The 22,147-nt window shown below is 39.7% G+C and overlaps 1 protein-coding gene across 6 annotated transcripts in view; it reads right to left on the bottom strand.

The window, feature by feature from the left end:
• The window catches only part of SNTG1 (syntrophin gamma 1), a 368,908-nt gene extending 348,465 nt beyond the window's left edge, over positions 1–20,443 (bottom strand). For 3 of the 6 annotated variants that reach the window (XM_035553173.2, XM_035553172.2, XM_035553169.2), the window contains exon 1: positions 20,291–20,440. The gene's annotated coding sequence lies outside the window, so the exon portion shown is untranslated. Of the gene's footprint in view, positions 1–20,290 lie in introns of all 6 variants that reach the window. The other 3 variants (XM_050708869.1, XM_035553170.2, XM_050708868.1) reach the window with 2 other exon arrangements.
• Between the last annotated feature and the right edge of the window lie 1,704 nt (positions 20,444–22,147).

Raw genomic sequence — 22,147 nt, 5'->3', positions numbered from 1 at the left:
CAGGATTCAAATCTCTTTTTACTTAGAAACATATAAAAGTGGAGTGAGCCCACTGATGCAATATCAAAACCTGTCTCTTTTTGTTTTTGTTCTTGGACACAAGATAAATATTTTTTGAAAGATCATAAATTGTCAAGGTGAACATTTAAAAAAAAAAAAATCATGCTTTCATCTCAATTTCTCTGCAAATAAATTATTTAGAAGAACAGAATGTCATGCAGTACACAAAAAGACGTTAGACAATTCATCATCTTTGTTTCAGTAGGGTTGCCAAGAGGTTTTAAAAGGTCCGCTTACAGCATAACCAGGAAATCCGGAAAATAAGATAAGAGCACACACATTAAAAAAAAAAAAATGTTTATTGTGAATTATGGACAACATTAGCTTACTGCACAAAGAGGCCACGCGACAGCCACTGATCTATATTCCAGTACAATCAAGTAACGGAGCGTATGGATGTATGCAGCAGTCAGCCCTCACGCACAGCCACCTCAGCAAGGAGGGAAGCCATGCAGATGGCCTCAATGTCAAGATCAGACACATGCCCAGTGCTTCCCACATGTCCCTTGAGCTGGCAGGACTTGGAGGGCAGCACAGCAGGCCGGGCCTGGTGCCTGCAGTGTCCCCACAATGGCCCCCACAAGATGGGCTCCCTCTGCCTGGTGCAAGTATGGCTGGCAGGGATGAAGGACAGTTGCAGCACACACTGCTCTCCTGGTACCACAGCTCACGGCACCTGCCAGATCAGAGCAACACAGCCACCTCCTCCTCTACACACTGGCTTTTACCTAAAATACTGCCTTTCTGGTGTCAGCTCTACGCCCCATTTCATAGAACCATAGCATGGTTTGGGTTGGAAGGGACCTTGAAGTTCATCAAATTCCAACCCCCTGCCATGGGCAGGGACCCCTCCCACCAGACCAGGCTGCCCAGAGCCCCATCCAACCTGCCCTTGTATACCTCCAGGGATGGGACATCCACAGCTTCTCTGGGCAACGTGTGCCGGTGCCTCACCACCCTCTGAGTAAAGAATTTCCTCCTAATATCTAATCTAAATCTCCCCTCTTTTAGTTTAAAGCCATTCCCCCTTGTCCTATCACTATCTGCCTGTGTAAAAAGTCACTCTATTTTACCTTTTTTATAAGCTTCATTTAAGTACTGAAAGGACACAGTGAGGTCTCTAGGTGACATTTTTGCAGTCTAGGCATCATTTCTCAGTTACAAAAGCTTAATGAACCTCATCAGTCATGAGATCTGTCAAGAATACATTTTATCAATCACTACATGGAAATGGACAGCAGGGATAAAATGCATTATGACTTCTTTGGTCTTGGGTGTAACTCAAACTGTTCTAAGTGCTGTTCATAATAGCCATCCATAGCACAGAGCAGCACACTTGACATCGTATGCACGAAACAATATATGCAGAGGAGGGCTAAACACTAGTATTCTGTTGGGATAATTTAATGTCACTTAAAGGCATTGTTTTCTATATTAATTAATGCTCAGGAACTCATAGGCAGAATCCTAGTAAATTCCTTCACTGGAGGACTTAAAAAAAAACACAAGGGTTTTGATCAACCTTAATCTATGTTAGCACAGATGTTTAAAAATGAACATGTCATCATTGCTCAGCCGGACACTTATGTTTCATTTGTTTTATGATCGAGGCTAGATTTCACTGAATGAATCTATATTTTCCAAAAAGATAATTACCCACATCAACCAATGAATGCTCATTATAGTCAAGATAGAACAATATGCCTGCTTGGTAATATTCTGCTTTGTTTCCTTTTGAAAGAAAATAATTTCCTAATAATTGCAAGGAAAAGAAAAAGGGTAAAACTGCTACTACACTTAATGCAGTTATAATTCAATCTACTCCTAGCCATCGGCATAATTGTTAATATGTTCTACCCTCTTATTCATAAAGCTACCCCTGGAAATGATATCACAGTGCATTATGCATTCCCTGTAGCACTACTCTTGGCTTCAGACCCAGTGAACTTACCTTTTTTTCAGTGAGCTACAAATTTATTAGACACAGCTCACTATTTTCATTTGTGATATAAGCTTGTTTGATTCATTTTCCAACTCTTGAGAAGTGATTCGTCAGCCTTTGGAAAATGAAAGTTACTTTAGCATAGAATAACAGTTCTAACTTATTCAATTGGTTGCTGCCATCAGATAAAGCAAAATTATTATTTTCTTCTAGTTGAGTATAAGGTACATTCAGTGTACTAAAAGGATGAAAATGTAAGAAAGTGAAATCATATACTCAGCAAAACAGGTTACTCATATGTGAATACATAAAAGGAATGTAACTCCACCAGTATGTTTTGGAATTGCACATTAAAAAACAAAGATCTTCTTGCTAAAAAATAAAAATAAAAAAACTTTTTTTTTTAGTGACATGGATGTGCTCAGATTGTCTGAGTACTGATCCTGTTATTTGTTTAGAACAAGCCTTTAAGATCAGCAGCCTTGAAATGTATGAAAAAATTGCACAGGATCACATTCCTTACCTTTCACATTTTCTACTTTACATTTGTATTCAGTTCTTCCACGGTATTCAAACAGCCAAGGTAATTACTTATCTTTCAGATTTCTTTTTGCTCTTTACCCAGACTTATAAGATCTATTTGGGTATTTCCCTTCTTGGCAGGGTTTAAGAAAATCCTCTGAAGCACAGGCGATACTGACACATTTTTTTTTTTATTTCCAAAAATTCCTGTGCACAAATTTATTGCAGCATTCCCAACTCTGATGCTGCATAGACTTCTTAGCATAGGCTCTCAGCTTTCCAGGGATACATAGCATGCAGGCCCTATTATCTTGCCAGAAGCACAATTCTACTACTATTTATCTTTGTAAAATGTTAATATTTTTACATCAAATACACTCAGCCAGACAAGAACATTTTACACCTTTCATTTGCATAGAAAGTAAGAAGCCAATTTACAAATTGCACCATTTTTTCCATCAGTGAGAAGTTTTTCCCTCAGCTCTAGTGTTAAATTGTTTAACAGAGTTTCAAAATGCAAATCAGGTCTGAATCCTACACTTAATTTTCAAGGGCACTGCATGAACACTGGAGAATCTGAGTAACTTTAGGAACAACCTTTTCCCCAAAACACTGGAGCAATGAACTTCATAATTTTGTCTAAAACTCTTCGTAGTGTCTGAGACTCCCCAAGAAACAGTAAAGCTCAAAGTGCAAAAATTTGTAGTTCCAATCAGTAAGCAAAAAATTCCACTACATAATTTTGTGTGTTATGGACAAAAGAATGAAACAGTACAAAGTGATACTTCTTTCCGTGACAGTGAGGTATGCTAACTATACTTTCAAAGAGTGGAAATCTGGCATGAGTGAAAGACATATGCCAATTAGAGGAAAGTAGAAAGTAAGAAAGGTAGTAAGTTTAATCACAAATAGGGGCTCTGAAAGTTTATCACTGTGCATTTGAATCAGGTTTTAAGATACTTCTGTGCCTTTGAACATTTTGTTGGACAGGTCTGGTTTAAAGCTTCTATTGCTTTAATCTTTTTAATGGGATGATGATGAACTATGGAGCCCAGAATTATGTGACAGAAGGTTTTTAGTCTTTCATCCAGAGACTTTCTTTGCAAAATGCCTATTGCCACTGATCACAGCATCCCTTAGCCCATTTGCTGAATACTAGAAAAATGTTCCATAGAACCCTAACCGTAACTTAAAAAACAATCAGCTAAATTGATGAAAGCCTATGTCTCATACCCCCATTTATGTTAATAAACTGTTTTCCCCAGTTGTATCACAATTACCAATTCGGACACAAAAAGCTTTAACTAGGACCCACAATACATTTTCTGTAAATACCCATTTCCTTTATTCTATGAAATACAACATAGTATGCAAAAGAAAGTTACAGAAAACAAAAGGACATGTCGGTGTAGTCATCATTATTTCTTAATTTGATTGTCTAAGAAAATTAAGTTAGTGTTATTGTGCTGCCTGTTGTTCAGCCCACACACAGCTCAACGACTGAGAATATACCTGCATGTCTAAACATCTCCAAAAGCATCCATGAGTTTGCAGTCTCCTCCCAGTACTAAGATTCAGCAAAATTGGCCGTAGAGGGAGCAGTACTGGCAATAGAAGTTCTTAAAGATTTTGTGCAAACACATTGCTGGATAAAACAGAGAGTCCATTAGTAATCATATTGGCAATTAACTCATCCGCTAGGGATGTGAGCTTTTATTCTTGATGGATAACCTACCACCTCAAAATAAAGCAAAGATAAATGAAAGCACTGCTTACAGAATTAATAACTGCTGTGGAGGAACAGAGATACCACAACAGTGGGACCACAGAGCTACTTACCTAAATGTAATACGTGCAAGACCAATGTGGATTATCCCATTTAAAGAGAAAATATTACACCATCCACAATGCTATGCCACAATACTATATTGAAACAGAACCTTTTTATTAAGCAGAGTGTGGCCCTCAAGGTGAGGCAGTCTGAGTATAAACTACAGTTGAAGATTTACGATAACAAGACTGCTGTGGAAGACAGAGGCAATGGCACTAGAAATCTTGGCTAATGAGCCAACTGCGTGCAAGGATACCAAATCCTAAGTTGTAAGTGGTTTAATACCTCACATCAGTGACTAATACACTGGCTGGCTGGTTCACCCTGCAGAACCAGTCACTAACCAGGTACTGTGGGGGAGACAGGATCACGATGGATGGCTCTGCTCTCCTTGTTAAGGGACCATGTTACTACTGTGTTACTTGCACAGTGCCATTGACATCTACAAATACTTGCCCAATACATCAGAAGACTTGCCAAAACCACGAATATTTGGTGAGACGGTGAAGTCATCCTAGCCCCCTTCTGTTTCTTATCAGAGCATCTGGTTCTTATAAATAGCCATTTCATTTCCGTAAACTAGTAACTTTCTCTCAAAATCTTATGCACCAGCAGACAAAAAACAACAACAACAACAACAACAACAACAAACTACCTAAAGCAGTAACTATTAGGAAACTGGGAATTCAGAAGCTTATGTGGCAGAAGGGTGTATGATCTGGAAGTCTTGTGGTGACCAACACAAAATCCACGGAGGCCTGTGCTAGCACAAGTCTGCCTACAGCGAGGCTGAAGCAAGTTTAGTTGGTTTGACAGCACTACCAGCTGGCTTCATGCTAGGCTACCTCTTCACTTTCATCCAGATTACTCTGATATTTCAGTTTTAATTCTCACCCATAACGGGAAGAATGTAACATCGAATCAAATCCACATGCAGATTTGCACGCAAAATTAGAGGAGTTTTGAAACTAAATACTAGGGTAGGAAAAGGGGGGGGGGGGGGGTTGTTCCTGTTATAACTGTCAAACTGTACGCAGAAGCACAGGTTACTAACCCATAATTCAGCTGTTTGTTTTAACACAAATTATGAATTACTTTGGGAATTTATAGTTCTCTAAAAGAACAAGTCCACTTTTTACTTCTACAGTGCTGTAATAGAAAAAGAATAAAATTAATTAGCAGTTGTGACTCTACAGACAAAAAGGTCTCAAAGAGATTTCTTCAAGTGCTTATTACAGTACGTGAATACTCCAAATGATTTTCCTTGCTGTTTATCAATTAAGACAGAGAGTGGAAAATGAGCAAATATGACTTTGTATCAAATTTAATTTATGTCAAGAGTAGATTTAGACAAATTCATTTTAAATTTACATACAACAAGTCAATTTATTTTACAGGTTTGCATAATGTTCTTCCAAAAGATACATCAGAGAATGACTTCAAGTAAACAGAAATTTGCTACTAGATCATGCAAAATACTCTGAGAAACCAAACGTGTGTAAATCAATATCTAACACACTATGTGGCTCCACTGTCTCTAACTAATGGAATAACCCTTTATGTAACCACTCATTAATGAAGTCTCAAAGTACTAACCCATGTGCCAACGAAGTATGAATTTAAGCTAAATGGGATAAATGAACCAAAAGAAATTCATGTGACGCACTCAAGCCTATGTGGTGATCACAGAGCAAATCTAATTCAGAAGTTTCAGTTCCGGTTCCCTTGCTCTACTCAGTAGATTTGGCAGTGCAAAACTGAGAAAATGAGGCTTAAGTTAAAACGATTTACAGTTTTGGAATTAACTGAAAATTCAGTAAGAAAAAACACTACACAGAAAGAAAGTAGTGTGGGGTAAAACTTCAGTTTTCAGTTTTCACCAGGATCCACACCTCTTCTTTTTGTGCTTCCTCAAACTCCACATTTTTGCAGTCTAAATTCAAAAGTAACATTTTCCTTCACCAATTCACTCTTTATTTTTTAATTCACTGTATGGTCAAACTGATGTGTAATTTCACTTGTTCAAGCTGTTCACTCTCCAATCATTTTGCTGTATTTTAAAACTAAACTCTGGACACTAACTCTTTCAATTTCCTGTTGCTGAAACAGTAGAAATTGGTTTAAATCCAAGAAATCTATCACTAACCACTGTCCTGACTGCCGTCAAATGTTAAGAGTTAAAAAACAAACAAAACCAAGAATGTTTTATCAAGCTGAAAGTAAATTTCCAGGTAATCTGTCCTTGTCTGATATGTACTGCCTCAAGGCAGATATCTGAAAACATTCACTTCAAGAAGGCTTGACAATTTCACTGAATAAATGTATATTAAGTAACTGTAAATTAAATACTCAAGTGTAGCTATTAAAACAAGAAATACTATTTTCAGGCTGTGTGACAAGATGCTTTATTACTCAAGAGCATACAGTAGGTAGATTTTATTAAAACAGAAGGAAAAAAATGGAAAAAGGCAAAATTTAGGTTGCTCAAAAATTAGATGCTAAGATCTCACTGAATTGTATGAAACTATTAATATAAAGCTATTCAAAACAAAGTACTGAACAAAATTTCTGTTTGAGGCTGGAAATCAGCTCCGTATGGAAGTTAAGTTAATTTACAATTGAAGATTATAAAAGCAGATATGCCAGTTGTAGGTAGAACATTTTTACTTTTATTTGAGACAGGAAGATATGTATTGTGAAAATTTCAAGGGACAGAACAGGCAACTCAGTGGTGGACTGGCGGCAACAACAACAACCTCAGCAAGCTGCTGAATATAAAACCTAATGCACAGCTTTCCTATGCAAAACCCTGGAAAACAAAAAGAGAGCTTCAGCTTGATGTTAGGGAGGAGAACAACCAGCAGAGGCATTTAAAGAGACGATTTAACATAGTCAGGCCTGGAAGATGACCTTCGGCTGTGACTGTGAATGGGCTTGAGGATGGTATGCGGCATGGGAAAGATTATCTGAAAGAGAGTCAATTTCAGTACATGCACAGGCCTGTACGTGCATTATCTAAGTCTACAACAAGCCACAAGAATACCCAAGAACACAAGCCCAGTCACGTACTGTGGCTGCTGTCACAGTCAGAAATGGGTTTATTACAGATTTTCTAATTCCAGTGCTATCAAGGTTGACAAGGTTATCAGTATATCCTGTTTAACACGGACATATAAGTGTCTATCTCTTACAAATGTATGTGTACACACACATTAGAAAAAGATACAGTCAAATCACAACAGACATACTGAAATATATATATATATATAAATGTGATACCCTAACTAGACACCATCCTCAAAAACGCTGAACATGAGCTGCTACCAAATTATCATTTTTGTCATCCCTTTGAGAAAAAGTTGGCTGAAAAGCAAAAATTAAACCTCATGCAATTTAAGAGGAATATATTTACAATTTAAGACAGAGCTATTCTCTGTATGGATGTATCTCTAACCAGTCATAGAAACAAACATTATACCTGAAGTTTTATGGACGAGTTGACAAGAGTGTAACTCAAGTTGCTTTCACTTCTATCATGGCAGCACCCTGTACCTCATTAAAAGATGCTTTACATGTGAACAGTAAAGAAAATTCCTCCACTTCAGGCACTTACCATTTCTTCAAATTACTTTTATATCAGTGTTATAATTCTGTAACTGCTATTATAGGAATATTATGCTGAAGATCTCACGGCTTTCTACCAAGTTAATCTCAGAACTATGAATCTCAGAAACATTCAATAGAAATCTCAGAAATATTCAAGACCCGAGAAGATGGAAAGTAAGAACCCAATGCATGGCCTTCCTGCTGCTAACTGCAAGCACGGGAGCTAAACGCTTGATGGGCCACAACAGGTAAGGAATGCAAGAAAAAATATTGCATCAGTCATGGTTGTGAGAGGAAACAGGGCTTTGAGTGGTGCAATGCTCACGGCAAATGCAACAAGTGGGTTTCTACCGCAAGCGTCTATCTGCGGCATGTTCACTGACATAGTAAGAGGAAACGTTACAGCCAATCTTTGTAAATAACAAGGATGTCACCACAAAAATCTCTGATATGCATCATCTACTTTCTTTTAGCGGGAGCACTCCAGTAAGGCAGAAGATAGCAGGTGGCTACTCAGATGGAAGGGACCGACATATAAATCATTTCACACTTCAGAAGCTGTCTAGTGTATTTCAGTAAATCAAAGACTTCCCAGAATGATGAAAACTGAGCTTGCTGTAGAAGAACATCCTCTCTGTGGCAGAGGAAGACAGAGCTGATTCAGTCACACGTCATGCCTGCCATGTTCTGACAAAACATCTGCATTCTCCTTCCAAGCAAGCGAATCAAGAATGCTAGGGAAATCTGCAGTAAAGCAGTGATGAAGAATATCCCAAGAAACCACTTCTGTATATATAGAGCAACATGCAGTGTCTCCTTACAGCAACTACAGGACTGAGGAGCCTTCTGATTTCAAGAGGCAGTATCCATCAACTTAGGTATCTGCTGCATGTAGCACAGTAAGTTTCCATCTTAAAACAAAGCAAAACAACAACAACAACAACAAAGGAAAAATTTGTCTTTTATAACCCAAAACAACCTTTCTGTTAAATACACAAGCTATTTCCTGGAGCCCAGACTCAAGCACCAAACCTCATTCTGGCTCATTTTTTTTTCTTGTCTCTATTATCAAACTCTGCACAAATAACGTAATGTGCACAGATAAAAAATGAGAATCACTGTTTTCATAAAATATGTTTTTTTACAGTCTGGGAAGTAAGACTTCCGTAAGAAACCACACACACACAAACAAACAAAAACACTGGAGTTGAGAGGAAGACAAATATTTGGTCAATCACCTATTCATTCAGTTCACACAAACAAGATACCACTGGGACCAATATAGCATTTCAATGAATATTTAAATGCTAGATCCTGAGATTGTAGGTCCAGGGCTTTAATACATCCTGAGGTATGGATCTATTAGGTGCATTAATAGCAGAAGGACAAATAAGAATGTAACTGCTGTCCCTTCTCAATTAGCTTTATTGAGTACGTCATGGACTGTCCTTTCTGCATATTTGTGACTAAGAACCTGGCTATGCCAGCTCCCCAACATAGCCTATGGCTGCACATGGCGCTGATCTATGATTTAGACTATAGTAATTATTTTTATAAGTTACTTCTTTATTGATTTTTTGCTTTACTTTATTTTACAATTTTAAACAATACATCCCTCTGGAAGTCTGACTTGCAGACCCTAGAGGGACCCACATCCTAAATCAAAGGCTGCACAATAGGTGCTATTTAGTATATACACTGTTATTCCCAATCTAGAGCTTCTTGCATGTATACTGACTGTGCCGGATTTGTTTGTAGTCAAAAAATCAAAGGGCAAATACTGACCCCAATCTACACCCTGAATGTGCCCCAGTACTGTATATACAATTGCCTTGTATAAGAGACCATAATTATGGCATGTTTTCATTTTTTTCTCATCATTTCTGTATTTTAGTCAGATGGTGTTAAAAAACTTCTTTTAAGTAAAAGATGGTATTTATGTAATTATACCTTCTTTTGAAGCTAACAAAATGCTTTGATGAACAAACAGATGGGTGTTTGGGGTAAAACGACAGGTTTCAAACACACAGCAGGACAGTTTATACATTTATAAATATGGGTTACTACGACAGATGTATATTTTTAAAAATAAAGGACTAGCTTTCCTCGCAGTATCGTCTCAAACTATTTACATGCTATAAATCTGCAGAAAGCAACATTTAGCTGTAATTGCAGAACTTCAAAGTACAGTATGGTTTTCGTGAGCTTTTGTGTAGATGCTTTTTCCTGCACATTAAATGTCTGCAGAGAGATTCTGCAGGTAGAAAGATCTAAAATACTTTTCCACCATTCAGAGAAGATAATTCTGGTGACATATAATGAAGAATGCAGTTAATCTTGTGTATCATTTTCTAACTGGAGTGATATTGACACTATATGATCCATGAAGGCGGCCTCCTTCTCATCTAAAGTCTCAGAAATAGAATTATCATTTAGAAAGCTTACAATCATAATTTTACACTTTTACAGGTGCCTTTAGAGGTGGTTCCAGCTATTTGTTCCAGCTCTACTTGCTGGAAAGGAAGGTGCCCTGACAATTTTCCTAAGGAAATTAGAATTGTGAAATGAGATCCATAACTCTGTTTAGTCCCTACAGACTACTGCAGACTCTGCTTCAAGCATGCGCATGAAGTTCAATTTATTGTAGCATTTATCTTGAGCCAGATACATGTGTATATACATGTATGTCAGGGAGAAAAGAAAAGAAATCCTTATGATGCCACTTTTGCATCTCTCCTAACATGAAACAACCTGAGGGTCTCACCGATTTCCACTTTGCTTTTTGTGCTAATCTCAGATAGCCTTAAGACCTCAAATAGGGCTGCAGAAGTGAGTGGCCTAAGGATGCAACTGAATTTCTGCTCATGAGGTCCTGCTTTAAATATGGGGAATTTATGGGGCTTCTGGGGAACAGTGACACAGCTACAGTCTTTCCCAGACATTTCTCAGATGGACAGAGAACATCCTTCTGGCAGAGCTCCTCTGCATGAGTAACAGGTCTGTATTTCAAGGACATATTTCAATTACTGAACAAGTGCAATCTTGGAAGCACGACTTTCCCCTTAAGAACCCAGACAGCAGCTTTCTCATCAAACACCTTGCTTCTGTTCTTCTTACAGTTCTTTGTCTGCTTTGTCTAAAAATGCAGCTACTCACCTTTTCCTCTCTTCAAGGGTCGTATATATACTCTCTCCAACACAGCATAAAGAATTGCAAAAGTACGCCTACTGCATTATTCTCCTTCTTTCTTACAGTCTACTTAGACATTCACTAATGCAGTTACTGATAGTCTCAAGCTTACAGGCCTGTGGCCATTGAAGACCTGTATAGCAGGCATACTGCTGTGTACACATGGCAGTCAGAACTACTATGCAGTAGCTAGCAGAGAAAGGGTTTTGTCATTTTAGACTTCAGTCAGTAAAGTTGAAGAAAAATCCATAGTGAAAAATATCAAAGTTCCCTATCAGTACCCTTAAACACCTACTATCATTCTTTCTAATGAACAGCTGGATGTGACATCTTATCTGCATCTTAAAACACAAGGATTGTCACTCTATCTGCTGAACGGTCATCACTGCTGCCCTTCATAGCACTGTAAATCAGCAGAAGCTTCTGCTGCATTTGGTAAACATTTCATTGACACAAGGAAAGCATTATTTTATTTCCTTTAAGAAGCAAGTAGGGGAAAGATGCTTGTAAGTTTCTTTGGGGTTTTAGCATTGAGATTCAGTGAATACCTCCTGGTTCCACCACTGATGTTACCATGGTATGCACAGTTAGGCTGAGGAATTCCCTTGAAAGGTATCATCTCTCTCTGCATGAATGTTATTATAATGTCTAAGGTCAGAAGCTGTACCGTGCCTTGTTCTAAGAAAGCACATCTAGCTACATTCACCTGCATATGTGGGCTAAGTCCCTGACTGTGATTTCCTATGACAAGTTATCATAGCTTGTCCCTTCAGTACTACAGGACACGTACCAAGTCTGCAGCTATTTCTCAAGTAGCACTTCAAATCAGGTCTTAATCCTTCCCTACTGTTACTCCCTAGAAAATATATTTGATTCTTCTATGGCATATTTTTTTTAGAAAAGACAGTCCTCATGTTTCTTCATAGTGTTTAAGAAAAAAACATGTCCTGAAAATGAACACTGAATAAAAACATCAAAATACATTCCTCTTTGAATCTCCCATAGCAAACATTAGTGTAAGAAAAATGTGTTAGAAGATAACACAATGTGGTGAAGTAGGCACCATACCCTGAGGACTAACTTTCGCAGAGGTGTTGGTCTGTATCAGCTAGAGAAAAACTCTTCCCCTAAAACACAGCATCATGCAATCCTAAACCCCACTGGGTGTCAGGCACTTAGCAGAAGCTGTACCAGGCTACAAATTCCATTTTTTGTAGATGCAAGACCTTCCCAGGAGCTTGTCCAGATCACTCTGCTCAGATCGTCTACCTACACAGAATCAGACTCTCTTGTAACTACTGGATTCACAAGGCTGAAATAAAGAATTAACAAAAAATGTCATTTGAGCTTGTATTTTCCCCCAAAAGTCCTTCTCCACTACCCACACCCTATACTTTCTTTCAGACCTCTCAGCCACAGAACCTGGTGGCTGAGGGATTCAGGTCTTTGCCAGATGACCCTTTATGACCTGAATGTTCTCCCACATACTGGCCATTCAGCCACACTAGATTAGATTCTCTTAACAAAGTATTCAAGGATTATTATTCAAAGATTTGATAATTCAAAACATTTCCCGAGTTTTACTATCATTTCCACTCCTGCCTGTCAGGAATCTGAGGGATATGCATATATAGCCCAGGTTGACAGACTTCTCCCTTAACTAGACATACCAACCAATCTGCATGTCGATATCTTTCCTGCAGAACTGCAGAATTTCCCATCTTACTTACGATAACAGAAGCAGCTGTACATCAATTATTTAAAGATTATGATCTTTGGCACATTATCAGCTTTCTTTAGAGACAATATTCAATACAGCAGCAACACGACAAGGTAACTGATTGGACCAGTAAACCTACATAGTCCTCCCCAAAACAAACAAACAGAAAGATTGTATCAAGACAAACTATCATTTTTACACACAAAAAAGAGCAAGTTCAGGGCTGAAACCTGAAAATAAACTTGCAAATGATAAGACTTAAGTAATCTTGTTTAATGCTGGAAGAAAAAAAAAAAAAGAAAGGGGGGGCATCTGTATACAATGTGCAACTCTAACAGAAAGGTCCAGTTTATTTAAGGAGATGCTGGATGATGTTTTCCTAAATTGCCAAGAGGGAACTGGTCACCAAATTTTTCTTTCTTCCCATTTCACGAAATGCTTTCCCACAAAAAAAAAAAAAAACATGCCTTTGCTGAAGTTAGACAATTGCAGCTAATATATAACTGTGAAGAGTAATTATAAAAGCCAAAATCAAGTCTGATTTCAAACAGAAAAAGTCATGGACTCAGTTCTGTAAACATAGAGTACACAAATAACAATATATTAATATTAATAAGCAATTGTATGCAAAAAAAACTACTGAATCTCAGACCTGAGAAAACAATCAATTGGATGTAAACTGTACTACATGAGCAAAACAAATAATGTTGCAGATCAACCTTGAAATTCTCATTTTAGGAAAAAGTATGGTAATATCATTATGAAGAGGCTAGAAAAGAGATAGTAAGAGGTACATAAAAGGACATGTTGTGTAGGATCACAGCAACACATGGGAATACCAAATCACCAGTAACAACTGGATTTCTCCATTAGTCAAAGCAAGCAATGAATGATGCAGTCTGTCTCTCAGAAATAGGAATTAAAAAAAAAAAAAAAAAAAAAAAAAGAAGAAAACTGCAAAAATATACAGCTATTCAAATGGTGTTGAGAGCATAGATAACAATACAACAAAAATAATGTATAATTACTGATCAGTGAGATCAGCACCCCATCGGGGGAAGCTACTGAATGTAGTAAAAACTGAAGTTGCTTTATAAAACAGATTAACAATCTTAAATTTAGGTAATTTTAATGAAGACATGCCAAGAAAGTAGCCCAGACAACCTCACAATTACAAAAGACATCAGCTTGTGAAAAGTAGCATACGATGAACCATTACTACAGATGCTTAAGAATTAGCTAGTTGAAAGACTAATGGCATGGTGTATTTGTGCATTCAGTTATCCAGGAACACCTTTCCCAGTCTCAGTGATTTAAAGAAAAATGAAAAGTAATAATCTGCTGGTGCTGTCATGATTTCTATACACTTTACTTAGAAATGTCTAACACAGTTACAGCAAGCTTTCTCTGGAATAATTCTCTCATGAATATCACTGTATTTGACTGAGAAGTTGCTTCAGCTGAAAAATCAATATAGTAGTTATTTTTGCACTTACATTAATAGAGTTGCTTAGTTTGCCAACAGGGAGCCCTGCTACTAACTGCACCCCTGACAGCAGCCAAACATGTCATATTCATAGTGCATTAACCGCTCTGGTTTCCTGGAACTATAACCCCAGTTTGTTTTCAAATCCATTCCTCCATGTTATTAAAGCCTAACGCTGATTTTGAAAAGAGTACTTTTTATTATATATTACACTCTGTGTTCATAAAGTTGTTTCATAAAAAAGCAAAACACATAATGTGTAGAATTAGAATGAAGGCACTCCGATTTTTAAAACCCATAGGCCTGATGCTGATTCCTGTTCATAAATCTATCCCCAGGAAGAGCTCTGTGCATGCACCCGTGTGTGTTTTATTACATGGCAATAATTGCCCTGCATGGACCAAACCTATATATATTGCCTCATAAATGTTTGCCATTTAATAACTAATTAAAACAGGTATACAATGAACTGTTTGTGAATTCTGCTTTATTTAGGAACATTCAGCTGTGAGACCAACTGATAATGGATACAGGCAAACAGCTGTGTGTGATGAAATCTAGAGCTGCAAGACAACCGTAGAGCCAATGATTTTTGCCTCCTTTTTCACTCAAAAAAAATCTGATTAAAGTAGATCAGTTCTCAAAGGCTGTTTATAATATACATGAAACAATAAGAGAAAGAGAAGAGATGCAAGCATAATTGTAATTGCTTTACTTCTTCAGGGGTCAAAAGCAAGCCAAAAAAAATCAATGTCCATTTATGTAGGAGAAGCTGAAGCATACAGTTCATTATTCACAACTGTTAAAATAGTCAATCAAAACATTTTGCCATGTGGATGACTAGAAAAAGCTATCTCACATAATTTTGAATGATGATATATTTAGAAACAGCAAAGCGTTTCATAAAAAGAATTTCAGAAACAATTATGCAATTAAAAATCAGTGTTCTTATAGTAAGGCAAATGATAACAACTATATTATGGAAGAATATCAAACTTTGAGAAGATTTCTGAGAACCAGGTATTATACCTGTTGAAATCACTGAGAATTTTACATGAAATTCAATAAAAATAGCAAAATAATCTTTACACTGAGGAATAATCACAGGATGGGATTACTCTCACTGGTCAGATTCTGCCATCTGTACAGGATGATTTCAAACTCCATCTAGTTTTTGACAGAAAGGGGAAGAAAAACAAATGCCATCAACAACACTCTCATTCTTACTTCTTTACAGATAGCCATATTCTTTTAAATAAATTTAGTATTACAGACGAAGAAAAAAATCGTGTATTCTGCTTTATTCAAACAGCCTTTGTTCAGACTTAAATGTAAGTCTACTTAATTAATTTGACCAGACGCAACGTAGCATTTCTACATGTTAGAAAGAGTCATTTGTTAGAAAGAGTCATTTCTAACATCTTCAAGAAAGCTAGTATACTGTCCCCTATTTGAAAAAAGTTTGTGCTTGAAAAGCAAGAAAAAAAAAAAATAAAAAACCTATAGCATAGTCTGATGAATGAACTGTTCCTCTGATACCATTATTTCAGCAACTCCAAGCAATGAACACTTCAGAAGTGCTTGATGACATCAGTTTAAATAGCACCTCTTTGAAAGAAAATCTCACCAAACCAGGCAAGAAACACCCAAACCTAACAGCAAGCAGCAAATATATCATAGCAAAAAATTAACAAATAAATAAAAATTCCAGCAATCTTAAGATTTGATCTAGATTATAAGTACCTGCAGAATAGTCAACTGAACCAACTATCAGTTGTGCTCAAGGCGACTGAAACTGTGAGCTCTTTCACAGACTCAGTTCCAATCCAGGTATAGAAGGAGGAAAACATCAGTGCCCTTACCTCTGTCACATCTCACACTGAAATTTCAGTGGCCATTGCAATGCACCCTGCGAGCTCCAGTTCTAGGCTTTAACTCTGTCTCGGGGCTTGTTCCATACCGGGAACATCCATGTCCATTCTCAGAGCAAAATGGACATGCTGTGTGCAGCTCCTGGCAGCGGGGCACCTCCTGCTTTTCACAGGGAAAGGTACTGCACAACCTTCCAAAAACGATCCATGCCTCATCACTGAAGTTGTTCTGAGCACCAGAGTGGCACAGCAAACTTTGCACAACAACAACATTTACCCATGTTTTGGCTTTACAAGCAAAGCCTCGTCAGTTAGAACAACCGCACACAGGTAACTAAAATCTACTCACTCTAGTATCACAATGAACAGCATGTACATTTTTGTCCAACACCACCCAATGTAAACTGGAGAGCAAGGCATGAAATTAATCCCATACCAAACATTTTTCTTAATTAATCTCCCTCTGCCCATTACTTTAATGAATTGAGGAGAACAAGTCCTCAAGGAAGAGCCCAGCCCTTGGGTTGTACACCTCCAGACTCATCACACAATGGCATGAGCCACCTCTTTTGGCCAACTTCAGCTATTTTCTGAAGATACAGCTCAGAGTCCCAAAAGACAATGACAGCCACAAGTATGCAGTGGAAGAAAGCTTTGTTTCCACTTATATAGCTCCTCTTCTTCATCAGGAGTAGACACACCACACACTAAATCAATCTCTGAAGATGGACAGATGTCTCCCTTTAGCAATTAAATATGCATGTGAATGTCACTGACAGGGCCTCCACTGCATTCCCTGGTGTTAATTAGAACAGTATATTTGAAGCATAATCTTTTTTTTTTTTCTTTTTTTAAATGTATGCTTCCTCTTTCTCTCTGCTCTCTGATCTGCAACAGGAATGCAGAAAATTTAGGTTGGCCACAATGACAGTAAAGCTTTCTTAGTCTTCCAGCTACGGCAGGTAAAACTCAGGGCAAATACCGGAGGTAGGCTGTGTTGTAATCATGCTGAGCCAATGTCACAGCAGACTGCCAGAGGTGCATGTTGATGCAGCAGATTTAAATTGGGATTCAACCCACCCACATTCAGTTCTTTTTCTGGAAACCTGAACTGAAAGCATAGTCACGAGAAGAGCCAAGACCACATGTTAAATCCATTTGACACTTATAATTTGCTACAAATCCTTACCTTTTTAACAATGCATGCAAGCAAACCTGGCAATGACAACTGGTAAGGAATACTGACAGTTTCAGTTTTCCTAGTGGCTCAGGCACAAGGGCCAGTGCTAACTTACAAGCATAAAGAAATAGTACTTGTCTGAGCACTTCAGAGTGAAGAATTGAGAACAGAATACAGCTCTTTTTAAAATATATTGTATATATTTACTTTAAGACTAATAGAAATGATATACTCAACTTGGTTGGACTGACTGGAAAAACCTTACTTAACTGTTGATATGTTTAATTTTGCTTACAGGGCTTTCTGTCAGTTCATGAAACTTATGTCTGACAAGTCAAACAGCACATCTGAGCAAATATGGAAAAAATCAAGAAAGAAATGTAATGTCTGAGCTTACCCTGAAAATTCTGAGTCAAGTCAACATCTTCTCTATTAAAAGGTTTTGCATAGTATTAAATTAAAAAGGTATACCATAAAGTTGATTATACTATACTCTGGAAATCTCTGATTCAAAAGGTACAAGCAAATTGTGATACAGCACGTTAAAGGAAATGCTAGAATAGCTTTACAGTAAACAGTATGATGGACACTCCTGAGTTCTTAAAAATTAATAAAAACACACATTTTAAAGTATAAATATGCAGAAAGGTTTTCTGATATTTTCCAATTCACAGTTAAAGAAAATATGTGAATAAAGGGCTTTGATTAGTATCTTAGAAATCATCGCTTTGTAAGTAAAGACCCTAGGTCTTACCTTCCCCTTTCAAGTGTCTAACAGAAAAAGGAAGGCTTCTTTCTTCTATCAGACTCTGTGAAAACTTGGTTCTTTGGCCATGTAACAGAATGAAAACCTGGCTGTAAGTGAAAGTCTAGAGCAGTATGCTCTTTAATTTAGTGTTGGGGATCTTCATTAGATTATCTCATAGCTATGGGACAAGACACTGCAAAAGCCAAGTGATACATCATTAAAGTATGTTTTCTTCCTCTCGAGGCAAAGAGAGTGTATAACATTAGATTAATTTGAAGAACTAAAAATAAAAGGAAGAACTGGGCTCTGTAATATGCATCAGAAGTGGCAAAGCTGATACAATTTTTAAAACCCATTTATTTATGTAATCAGGTATAAGCAGTTACTTATGTTAATTGTGGAAAACACCGATGTGATATCTAGCTCAAACGACTTCCATATCAGTGCATGCTTCAGTGTTTTATGATCTCTCTTGCACATGCCTAGTGAAAGCCTGCCACTCTGCAACAGAGGAAGGAATTACTACAACAAAACCATAGGTACACTTTATTAAAAATTACACTTTTTTTGGTATGACGCAGAAGCTGAGTGCTTTAAGTAATGGGCAAGTTTGTGTCCCGGAGTGTTACAATGGTTAGTCTAATTGTGTTTTACAGTATCTTCAGGGAGTCAGAAACAGGAACCACAGGAAAGCTCTCCTGAAACTGCACTGAAACAAATGACGTCCCCCTCAGCCAGCCTACCCACAGGGAGCTCCATCCACCATTACAGGAAAGGCTTACTTTATCTTTCTGCTATAAACTTGAGTTAGCTGTGTACTCACTGTACTGCCAACCCAACATCTTTTAATCCTATTAGTTTTGCATCTAAGTAAAAATGTGTATTCCAGCCTATAAGAAGATCTGCTCCTGCCAGCAAAGGAAAGTTCCTCGACCTGGAAAGCTCTGAGACTGCCCCCACACACAGCTTTGCTAGAGATCTCACTGATTAAAAAAAGAAGTATCCAAAACCCACCAAATGTTTCACACACACCGACATTTCTGCAGGAGCGTACGCTTCCAACACTGCAACTTACACTCTCATCTCTGTGAGTGAGTTATTTCCCCAAGCCTACACACACACACCATGCCCGGTGCCCCTGCTGAAACTACTGTGTTCCCTGGAGCTGTCGGAGCTGTTAGTGAACTGTCAGAGCCGAGCTATAAATCTGTGTAACTGCTTTTATTCTGTGATGCTCTCGTGTTCGAACAGAACGTACATCAAGGTCGCTGTAAAAGATCGTAGTTTTCAGGCTCAGTGAGAAGATGCCAAGGAAATCAATACAAGCAAACTTAATTAAACACGGTCTGAAGTTCTGTCTTCTCCCAAACCAGCCCAGAATTCACCTCTCTATCCCCTGCGTTTCAGAGACAGGTGTTTCACAGATACAGGAAGGCAGGCTGCTTAGCTTACGTGCTATCTGTGCCGAAAGGTGAGCAGGAGTATTCATTCTCCTGCGTGTGACAGCTCTGCTCTGAGCTCTGTGAGGTTTTAACAGGAGATTACAGACCCGTGGGCCTGCTCCTCTGAAGTGGAGTTCCTCCAAGCGCAGAATTAGTCCCCTGCCTGCAACCCGTGCTCTGTATACTGAGATGCATTACGGCCAACTTTTTGTTCCACGGCTATGTCCAGCCAAGCAATAAATCCCCATGGGCTAAAAGCGAGCTAACAAATGCGACAGGGTAAACCATACCCTCGCAGCAAAAAAGCACCTCGGAGAACATCTCCAGGCAGGACACGAGAAAGTTAAAGGCATGAAAACCAGAGCTCCGGGTTCACCACCCCCCCGCTCCCCGAGCGTGTCCGCAAGGCTCACGCACAGCCTGAGCCACTAAGAGCCCTCTCCAGCAGGAGCCACGGGTGGGAAGCGACTCGGGAGGCTCCTGCGATCCGGCTGCAGCCGTGCACAAGGGAACAACAAGGCACGGTGCTTTGCATCTCCTCGATGCTCCCCGCGGCTGCCGGCCGGGCGGCGGGGCGCTCCCGGGATGCATCCCCATCCCCATCCCCGCACCGCCCGCAAAAAGCAGTGGGAGGCAGGCAGCAGAAAGAAGTCACTCGAGGCAGGGGTAAGGCGGCGAAGAAGCAGCACTTACTTGCCTAGACGCTACCGCCGGGAGACCTCCTCCTCTCAGCCGGTGAAACGCCGTGCCGCTCGTCCTCCTCGCACCGCTCCGCGCCGTTTCCAAAATATTTCCACCGGGCGCCGACGCATCCCCTTCCCGGCTCAGCCGGAGAGCGCAGGGAGCCCGGCCGCCGCGCCCCGGAGCGCGGTGCCCATGGTGCCAGCCACAGCCCCGGCAGCTTCCTCGGGGAGAAGGGGGGGCTCCGCTAACGCGGCATCGCGGCCAGCCGGGGGACAGCGAGGGGCTCCCCGCGCCCTTCCCGGAGACGGAGCGGGGGCGTGCGGGGAGGCAGCGCCGCCCCTCCGCGGCGAAGAGCGGACAGGCGAGGCCGTGTGAGGCGAGGCGAGGCGAGGCGGCGCGGCGCCGCCACCGCGGCCGCAGCCCGCCGCGGCGATGCCGGCCCCGCCCGGGACCCCCGCCCGGCGCTGCCGGGGCGCTCCGTGGCGCCGCCCCGCCGCTAGATCCGCTGACGAGAGGCCCTCCCCCGGGAACGGGCCGGGCCCTGTGGCGGGGCTGGGGCCGCCGATGGGGCTGGGGATGGACCCACAGGGCTGCGAGACCCCGCACTCGACAACGGTGGAGTCCCCAGGCCGCTCCCCCTCACTCCCTCGACCGGCCGCCGGCTTCTTTCTGCTCAACTTCCCCCACAGTTTCTCCCGTTTATTTTTCCCCCGCAGCTTCTCTGCTAGCCTTCTTCTTCTTTCTTCCTTCTTATTCAGGCTTCGTGGAATGAGAGGTAATTCCCTTACGAATCTTACAGTTTTAGTCTTCTTCTGCCGAGCTGCTGCAAACAAAAATGTTTCTGTTCCCTTTGAATTCCTTTTATAAATATTAACTCCAATAATGCGTGTTAAGCCATTAAGGGGGAAAAAGGATTTTAAAAGGCAACTTCGTGCAAGCTAAATGCAAAGATAATAGAGTTGCTCTGAAGGGTATAGTTAAGCATTGAGTTGATAAATGCATGAGAATATGCAGTGATAGGTTTCATGCCTAATTGAACAGATTTGTACTTCAGTTCCCATCTAGAGATACAGATCCTTATTTTTCCCTGTTTCTTAATACTGATTGATGTTAACACACTTCTTGATAGCTACGAGCTAACCAACTTATCTGCCCTATTGTGGTTCCACTGAAAGATTGAACGGTGTGAGCTGACAGTTCCCCTGACAAGACTGAAAAAATAAATGATTACAATTATACATATATTAGGGCTAGGATGATTTAAATACATGTCTGACAATTGAAATAAATGAAATGTAATGAATTAAAAACTATTCCCAGTCAAGCACAGAAGTGGAGCTGTAACCCTCCTTGCTCATGCTCTGTGGAGAAAGACAACACTCCACCCTTGAGAGCACAGTCTTTAAACAACATGGATGTGAATAATGTTACCATCTGCTAACTACCCCAGCTAGACCCAATCCCACAGCAGACTTCCAGCAGGGACAGCCTCCGATGTGTTCACTATTGAATCCACCTTCACACACTACTTTAAAGCCTGTGTACTGATAAATTGATACATGCCATGTTCCCTCTAGCTGTAGGAAGAGCCGTCGTCTTTGATGGAGACCTCTCTCTTCTGCGTCACAATGAAGAGTAGGATAGTCTGTGTAAGCAAGATTCATTTTCGCAAGAGAAAGATGTTAACATTTTCATTGCAAGATCTTTCAAACTCTTCCTATGTTTATCAGAATACACGTGCTAGTTATAACTTTTATTAGCAGAAAGAATATGCTGAAGAGAAACTAGAAAACCAGGTGAAAAGTGTGCATTTTTAAATCATTATAAAGCTGAATCCACATGATTGTACGAAATATGCATGACTGC

This window comes from Cygnus atratus, chromosome 2 (genome assembly GCF_013377495.2).
Source record: "Cygnus atratus isolate AKBS03 ecotype Queensland, Australia chromosome 2, CAtr_DNAZoo_HiC_assembly, whole genome shotgun sequence".
In the NCBI taxonomy this organism is placed as follows: Eukaryota; Metazoa; Chordata; class Aves; order Anseriformes; family Anatidae; genus Cygnus; species Cygnus atratus.
This window is presented reverse-complemented; position numbering and strand designations above follow the sequence as displayed.